We start from the raw sequence: 9,650 nt of genomic DNA on the forward strand, positions 1-9,650 counted from the left end.
TTAGTTCGCAGTGTGTATTGAAAAGTAGGCTAAAACCAAGCCAACGTGCAGTAGGCCTATAGTGTTTTTGCTGCAGTTTGCCTATTCTTTTACTGCTGTTTGCCTTGGTTTCAGTCATTTGCTGCAGTCTGCCTTGGTTTACCTTGCCCTAGCCTTTGTTATTATATTTTTTGAAAATAGGGCTTGTTGTAGTTAGTAGTTTGCAGCAGGGTAGTGTTGGTAGTGTGCAGTGTGTGTCATGATTATGTTAATCATGATTAATAATGCTAATGAGTGTGTTTACACTTTCTATGCAGAGCCAAACAGCACCCTGAGAAATGCTAATGCGATTGCTAATAACTCACTAATAACTCACTCTAACTGCTAACCAATACCAGAGATTCTTTAAGTATATAGAGATATGCCAATGTAATAGGTTGCTATGGGCACCTAACATGACCAGGTTCCGGTCTGCCTAAAAGGGCGTGTCATAATGCTCCTACCATTGATTAGGTCTGCTTAGGTCTGCCCAGAGCTGTAGAGAATCTCTATGGCTTTGGGCTGTCATATGAATGGGCGTGGTTTAGAACTCCAGTACTAATGTTTCGTCACATAGACGTACTGTACTGACAACTGTACACAGTCATCTTAAAGCCACACTGTATGTTTTTGTTTGTTTTGAGTCAGGCTACGTAATCACACACACACACACACTGTTTTTTCGGGGTTTTATGATTACTGCCTACGTCTGCCGTCACCTAGGCCTACGTGTTTTCGTGGATGTGTAGCGGTATACCAAATGTGTTTTCATGGACATGCATGGTGTGCCGTCAGCATGTTTTTGTTTATGTGGTGATGCGCTGTCATCAAATTTCCGTTCAAGGTGCGCTGTCACCATTTTTCTGTGTGTGATGTGTGATCAATACTACTAAGAAGTGCATCATTTTATGTTCCTTTATGTGACCTTTATCACGTGTTGTACTTTATATGGGGCCCACACAGATAATGTTGCTTACGGGCCTATTGCTGTGTCGTTACGCCACTGCACACACACACACACACACACACACACACACACACACACACACACACACGCGCACACGCACACACACACACACACACACACACACACACCAAAACCAGAGGTGGAACGTATCTAAGTATTTTTACTTCGTTACTGTAGGCCTAGCCTAGGCTACTTAAGTCGTTTTTTCTGGAATTTGTCCTTACTTGAGTAAAAATAAAAATGCAGACTTTTACATTTACTCAGTTACTTTTTTTGACAATTACTTGTACTTTCTACTCCTTACATTTCTAGAAGAAGACTTTGCTACTAGTTACATTCATCCTAAGTTTTCCTGTTGTGTTTCGTGCATATTTGAGTATAGCCTCAGCTGCGGGCAGGGAGGTGGGACCAAGCCCCTCTTTTAAACTGACACCCAGACAGAAAAGAAACTTTAGAAAACATTAACAGGACTCCATAGTCATGTTCAAATATAACCGAAAACCGTTGCGGAAACTTTTTCCTATTGGATCAAGTAGGCCACCTCTGACCAAAACACACATACACACACACACGCACGCACGCACGCACGCACGCGCACACACACACACACGCACACACACGCACACAGACACACAGACGCACACACACACACACACACACAGACACACACACGTGCTTGCACACACAAACACCCTCTCTATCTATCTATCTATCTATCTATCTATCTATCTATCTATCTATCTATCTATCTATCTATCTATCTATCTATCTATCTATCTATCTATCTATCTATCTATCTATCTATCTATCTATCTATCACACACACACACACTCTCTCTCTCTCTCTCACACACACACACACACACACACACACACACACACACACACACACACACACACACACACACACCCTGATCAGGCTCCCAATTACTTCCGTGACCGGAGTTGTTCAAGTCGTGTCTGGTCTATTCATGTGCCTTAAATGTTCCCCCAGGGAACTTCTAGGGGTTCTTGAAAGAACTCTAAGGTTCTAAAACCTGTGTGTTTATGGTAACTTGAGGGTTTCTCTGCACTTGCCTAGGTATTGAAGGCAGACGCCTTTTCACCAGACCCCACCTTCACTACGTCCCCTGAAAATATTGTATTGCAGCAAATGCAATTGCTATGATTGCTTTACAAAACATGTCATATTTAATGTGAAACTGCACAACGGGGCCGGAGAATCCTCCTGACTCCCTTTCTCTCTCAGCCTCTTCCCACTTCTATTCAGACCAGACGGACCAATGCCGATACGGCTCTGACCAATGCAGGCTACTGCTGCCATCCCGTGGAAGAAGGGGAAACTGCAGCATGTTATTGAAGGGAACTCCACACCGAAAGTACAGCAGCCCTATCTAGCTTCGTCCTTTCACCATTCTATTCAGGTACGTCCATTGTATTTGTTAAATTTCTCGACATTAACGATACTAAAAGTGATTATTGGTGTTATTTGAGGATTTGAAAACGCGCTGGGCAGTAGGCCTATTAGGCTTAGTTCTACCCACACTTAGACTATCATGTTGGCGTTGCCTACAAGTCTGTAACATGTAAAGACCGCGATTTGAAACGGGCAACACCATGTTTAGAAGATTTTCGCTAGATGCGGTTGGCATCATAGAAATAGATTAACCTAGACTGGCAATGGGCCTCGAAATTTTCGGATTTCTCAGCAGTCAGACCAAAGCAGACCGCCATCTTGGTGAAGACTCCCGTAACCACAAACTTTTACGTAATGACGTCATCAGTCCATAAGCAAAGTTCTTCCTGTAGGCCTATGTGAAATGAACTTCTAAAAGTGTCAAAAAGATTGGAGCCAACAAAACTCATTTCCTATGAATTTGAATTACTTTGACAAAGCTTGCCCGTCAAAACGAGCCTCATTAACCCTGGGACTGATTTTACTACGTCCAACAAAAGAATAACAGACTTCACCTTGCAAGATGATGTTGTGATAGTTAGTAACAGTCCTGGAGCACGGATTTTGCCAAAATGCTGTGCTCCTGGACACGGAATTGTTTTCCGTGATGGGCACACGGAAGTGCTTTCTGTATTCCCACAACACTGTTAACTCATGTTATTATATGGTGTGACGTCATCGGTCGAATGCTCCATTCATTTCAACGGGGCTCCCCAACGTTCGCACGTCTGTTATTTTTCGATAACGGACGGGTTGGTCTATAACAGACCGCTGTCAATGGCAACAAGACTTTTCACTGCTAAAGCGACTTTTCAACAAGACTCTAATCAGCTGTTGTCCTGGCTACCTAGCTGTTGCCTAGCGGTGTTCCACAACGGCACTGTTTTGTTTTGCGCAGCAACAATCTTAACATTAAATAGGCCTAAATAAATGTCCCCGCCATGTGTGAATCATTTAAGTGTATCCATATAATAAGCGGGTTAACTTCGGCGAGTCGGTCGCTTTGTGGAATAGCACCGCGTCGGGGTCTAAAGATTCTCTCTGTCGTGCTGCTATTCCAAGGTAGCGACCTTCTCGCCGAACGTTAACCCTTACTTAATACATACCAAATGCTAATCCTAAACAAAATAATGCTATAGCAATTTAAGTTGTGCCCAGACCAAAACATTCCCTAACCTTAACCTGTCATAAAGTCATATTTTTGAGAAATACCTTTTCCAGTTGGTTGATAGGCTATCAAATTCATATAATGAATGAAAGAATACTAGCTGTGCCCAGACCAACACAATCCCTAACCCTAACCTGTCAGTAAGAAATGTTTTCTTGAGAAAACATATTTTAAATTAGAAAAATCCTACGAAAACACAAGACAGTGGAAACATAGAACTGTGGGAGTATAGAGAGAGCACTTCTGTGTGTCCACCACGTAAAATAATTCTGTGTCCAGGAGCACGGAATTTTGGCAAAATCTGTGCTCCTGGACACGGATTTCGTGTCCTTAACATCCGTGGAGATCATGTTGCAAGTGGCAAATGATTAAGGAACACCAAGTGGCCAAGTCACATTCCCAACTTTATAGTTGTACATGATCATACAGCGTATCACTAGCCTGTCTAACAGGACTGTCCAATTGCAGGAGCCGCTCATCGCCGTGACCAGACACCAGCACGCATGGCAAGTTCAGAGATGCAGCGTTTGAACATCTCAGCTGAGGGTGGAAGCACTGTCAACACTCCAGTGATGGAAAACAGCACCGTGCATGGGAGCATCCATATCAATTATCATGGTGAGGAGATCTGATTGTTGTCAAGGGCAGGGGGTGTAATTACTCAAGACTTAAATGTTTAGACTTCTGCTCTTGACATTCAACAACAGCACCTGCAGTGGCTATATCAAATGATTTACCCTTGCTTAGCTCACAGTAGAAATAGAGTTTGAAAAATAAGCTCCTAGCCTGGTGGTCCTTAAGTCATCATTGTGACCAGACACCAACACGCATGGCAAACATCTCATCAGAGGGTGGAAGCAATGTCTACGCTCCAGTGGTGGAAAACAACACCGTGCAAGGGAACATGAATATTAATATTTATGGTGAGGACATCGGATTGCTTTCAAGGTGGTGTGATAATTACTCAAGACTTGTTTGTTTAGATTTGTTAGATCTGTTCTTTATTGACATTTCAGGGATTCCTGAGAGATGGGATAAAACATGTCTGGTAGATTTTTAGAAAATGTATTCTACCTACTCTAATATCAGCTTAATTAATTATCATAATTTATGCAAATTTATGCTAATTTGATGATGTTGACATATATATAATCGCGGCGGGCGGGCTTCCACTGGTCTAATCCAAAACTATGTAGCTATATTATACTGCGATTATTTTTTTTAATCTCGTTGATTAATTAATCAAATCGCATGATTAATTAATTGAAATTAACTTGTTAATGTCCCAGCCCTACTTTTTAATGCTTTGAACAATGTCAATAAACAAAATCAATGAAAATCAATCAATTGCTAAAATTTGGCAAGGAGTTTATAACTTATACTTAAATATAATATACAATACCAAGTATATTATGCAAGTGCATGTGTGAAACTAGTATGATACTCAGCATCTACCTAATGAGGTAGTGCCAGGTGTTTCATGTAACATCATCACTCAATCTCTGATTATGTTACTCAACGTAGTGGACAATAGTCAATTTGCACTAAATACAAATACAAGTACTGTGAAGTGAACAAATTCAAATGTAGACTACAAACAGATTTGTTTTAGTTACGTTGGTCCGTTCATCACGTTGGCAGGAAGTTCTTCTGTTGGTGGATTTACAGTGCAAATCATTTTATGAATCAAAAACAATCTTTTGTTTTTGTCAATCACATTTAGGTGGATGGTCTCCTACAGCAAGCAAACAAGCGCTCAAAAATAGGCTATCCAAGAAGTTCCAGAATGTGAGTGTAACCATTCCAACGGCGGGACAACCCGTATATCTGGAGAATATCTTCACAGAGCTCTACATCACAGAAGGGGAACCTGTTGGGGTCAGTTCTGAACACGAGATCAGACAGATTGAGATGGCATCCAAGAAAAAGAAAACGGCTATCAAATACATTGACATCTTCAAGCCTTTAGCTGGGCAAGGCAAACCCATCAGAACAGTGATGACAAAGGGAATAGCTGGAATTGGGAAAACAGTCTCTGTGCAGAGGTTCATTCTAGACTGGACTGAAGGAAAAGCCAATCAAGAAATTGACTTCCTGTTTCCTGTGCCTTTTCGCGAGATAAACCTGATGAAAGAAAAGGAATACAGTCTCGTGGACTTCATCCATCACTTTTTCAGTGAAACATGTGACGTCATCTTCTCCACTGATGACAAATACAAAATTGCTTTCATCTTTGACGGCCTGGATGAAAGCAGACAACCTCTGGATTTCCAGGACAATGAATGCATCTACAGTGTATCAGAGCCGGCTTCAGTTGATGCCCTTCTCACAAACCTCATCAATCGGAATCTGCTCCCCTCCGCTCAAATTTGGATCACGTCCCGACCCGCAGGAGCCAATCGGATCCCTCCTGAGTGTGTGCACCAGGTGACAGAAGTGCAGGGTTTCACTGACCCACAGAAGATGGAGTATTTCAAGAAGAACATCAATGAACAGGAAATGGCCACCAGAATCATCACACACCTGAAGAGATCCAGGACCCTCTACATTATGTGCCACATTCCAGTCTTCTGTTGGATGGCAGCCACTGTTCTGGTTTCTATCCTCACAGAAGGTTGTGAGATTTCAGCTTCCTTGACCCGGATGTACATACACTTCCTTATCATGCAAGTCAAATACATGAGTCAGAAGTACAAAGACATCTGCAAACAGAAGACCGTTCTGTCCTTGGGGCGACTGGCTTTCCAGCAAATGGAGAAGGGCAATCTGATCTTCTATGAAGACGACCTGAGAGAGTGTGGCATGGATGCTGAAGAGGCCTCAGTATACTCAGGAGTGTGCACTCAGATCCTCAGGGAGGAGGCTGGGCTGTACCAGAAGAAGGTGTTCAGCTTTGTGCATCTCAGCATCCAGGAGTTCCTGGCAGCGTTATATGTGTTTCTCTGCTTCAGAGAGAGAAACGTGTCAGACCAAGAGCAAACCTCTCAGCTCTCTGCTCTGTTCAGAGCTGCAACACTTCAAGACCTACACAAGCCTGCAGTGGATCTGGCCTTACAGAGTGATAATGGACACCTGGACCTTTTCCTCCGCTTTCTTCTGGGCCTCTCACTGGAGTCCAATCAGAACCTCCTAAAACACCTGCTGCCAAAGACCAGCAGCCAATCACATAGCGCAGTGCAGACAGTCCAGTGTGTCAAAGAGAAGATCAGAGGTGAGCGTAGATCAGACAGAAGGATCAACCTGTTCTACTGCCTAAATGAGCTGAATCAGCATGCTGTAGTGGAGCACATTGATTGGAAGGAAGGAGAGCTGTGCGTAGAGATGCTGTTACCAGGATTGTGGAAGACTGTGAAATTTACACTCACAATGTCAGAAGAGCAGCTGGGAGGGTTTGACCCGCAGAAATACATACAGACTCCAGAGGAAGATCAGACTGTGTGTGTGTGTGTGTGTGTGTGTGTGTGTGTGTGTGTGTGTGTGTGTGTGTGTGTGTGTGTGTGTGTGTGTGTGTGTGTGTGTGTGTGTTTCAGGTTGTATAGGTGTTACCTACCATAGAAGAAGTTTGTAAGTGTGTGTGTGTGCGTGCGTGCGTGTCGGTGTTCCAGGCTGTATGTGTAAACTGCCAGATAGGATGTGTGTGTGTGTGTGTGTGTGTGTGTGTGTGTGTGTGTGTGTGTGTGTGTGTGTGTGTGTGTGTGTGTGTGTGTTTCAGGCTCTACAGTATAGGTGTAACCTGCCTGAGAAGAGCTGTGTGTGTGTGTGTGTGTGTGTGTGTGTGTGTGTGTGTGTGTGTGTGTGTGTGTGTGTGTGTGTGTGTGTGTGTGTGTGTGTGTGTGTGTGTGTGTGTGCAAGCGCGCAAGTGTGTGTGGATGTGTGTTTCAGGTTGTTAAGGTGCCAGAACTGGTAAAAGGCTATTCCAACCAGAGATGTAGCCTAATGCCCCATTAACAACATGCATTCAACCAGCCATTATTGTTTTGCGATCGTTCAGCACTTATTAAAGCGTTTATGAAACGAAAACAAAGTAAAGGAATTTGACCATTTCCAGGACAGATTCTGACAGTTTTAAGCCTTGTGAATAAAATGGGATATTGTCTGGGTGATATTTTGTCCTAAAAGTCATGTTAAAACGTTCCCAAAAAGTGTTATGTTTACTTTTTTTCGCGACATGCAAATTTTATGCAAATGATATGCGTGACATAGAAGGGGAAAGTTCACCTCATTCCACCTTGTTCAGATCAATGGCGGCTAGTACCAAAACAAAGCACAGTGTCAAGCAGTGTGTTGCTGGAGGGCCGAACGGTGCCAGCTGCAAAAATGGCTACTTGACAGAAGGAATATCTTTGCACAAGTTCCCTTCTGCGAAGAATGATGGAACTGTGGCCGACAAGGAGAAGGCTAAAACAAGGGCTCTGTGGATCCAATTCGTACGCAGGCACCGGCGTGTTTTTAAAGCAAGCTCGTGGTCACTGTTGTACTCGGCACATTTCCACCCCTCGTGCTTCACCACAAATGTGGAGATCGCGGGCATGGTTGGACTGAAGAGAATGCTATTGCCTCAAGCAGTTCCAACAATTAACATCGCCGGCGTGCAGACTGAAACTGCCCCTGTAACTGCTCGGCACGAAGACAGGTGAGTGCACTGCTTTGCTTTAGGCTACTCGTTTTACCTTGTCCATCTGCTTTGTATGTTGTTTTCAGGAAAGGGTAATGCACATTACATGCCAAACCGATGCGAATGCTCTCGGGATATGCACTTCTTGTTGATTGCCATTCATCTGGTGAATAAATTGGTTTTGGGAGGATATCCGCGCTTCAGCCTCCGTGGTGCTCTCGGTCGAGGACAGCCAACTCACAGACTGGGCTACTGCTTAGCGAATAAACGGAGATGCACATAGCGTAGGCCTACTTTGAAGCGTTTGATTGTTTGTTTTTAGTATTGTGGTGCACGTGTGGCTGACGTTTGGACACACCTCGTCCTCAGGGTCAGGCTGAGGGACACGCGACGCCTGTGACTTTGAGCAAAAAAATAATAATAATGATAAACGCTAAAAATATGTTGAGGACTCAGGCTATCTAGAGTGTTTTTCCAACAGCCTAATACCTCCGTTTTTTCTCTAGTTGATGATATTTTTGCATGTACATGCATTTCAATCACACTATATCGCGCAATTGAATCAAAATGCCCCCCATTTGTCAACAAATACACACGCCACGTCATCTTTGGGTCATGGCAAAGCGCCCTTAGCAACCTTAACCATAAAAAAATGAACTGTCAGGCTATGTCAACAATCGTCACTTTGCCTGTCAGACATGTCACTTTCTGCAGATGTATCAGGGCCTCTGAAATAGATTTGTGCTGCTGTTTTTTTTCTCATGAGGTTGGATGTGTGGTTTTTCGACACGCTGATGTTTGTATCAGAATTTTGGTTCCTTTATAAGATGTGGGTCCATCAAATGTGTGTTGTTTTCTCAGATCGCCATACTAGCAAACCAGGGACTCTCCTCTTTGACGTCACAGCCCAGCTCATTAGTCAAACCAAATTTCACAGAATTCACACTTTGAGTTGCCATTTTCACAAGTTCCTCCAGGATGATTGGGTTCAAAGTCTCATCGATGCTATCAGAAAAAACAAGGTTTTAATGGGAATGACCGTTTGTTTTCGTTTCATAACCTCTTTAAGAAGACACTACTTAGAGGTGTGAATGCAGATTAAAACATGGCAAAACTAGCAGCCATGTCAAATTTGTAGCCCAAGTTAAAATTTGAATGGATCTGGGAATCATGTGAATTGATCACACAGCACCAATATCAACAAATATGTATTATTTTCTATCACTAATAATCATGGACATTTAGGTAGGCTGTGTGTTTGCAGGTCTACGTAAGATGACTGCTCTGCTAAAAACGAACATTACACAAACTAGCAGAGGGCTAAAAACATGCTAAAAGCATGCTAACAAACACATAACCTGGAGTCTGCCTGATCTGACACCCAGACCAACGAAGCTAATTTTGTCAAAATCCAAAAAAACAACAA

The sequence above is a fragment of the Engraulis encrasicolus genome, chromosome 5 (genome assembly GCF_034702125.1).
Source record: "Engraulis encrasicolus isolate BLACKSEA-1 chromosome 5, IST_EnEncr_1.0, whole genome shotgun sequence".
Taxonomy (NCBI): domain Eukaryota; kingdom Metazoa; phylum Chordata; class Actinopteri; order Clupeiformes; family Engraulidae; genus Engraulis; species Engraulis encrasicolus.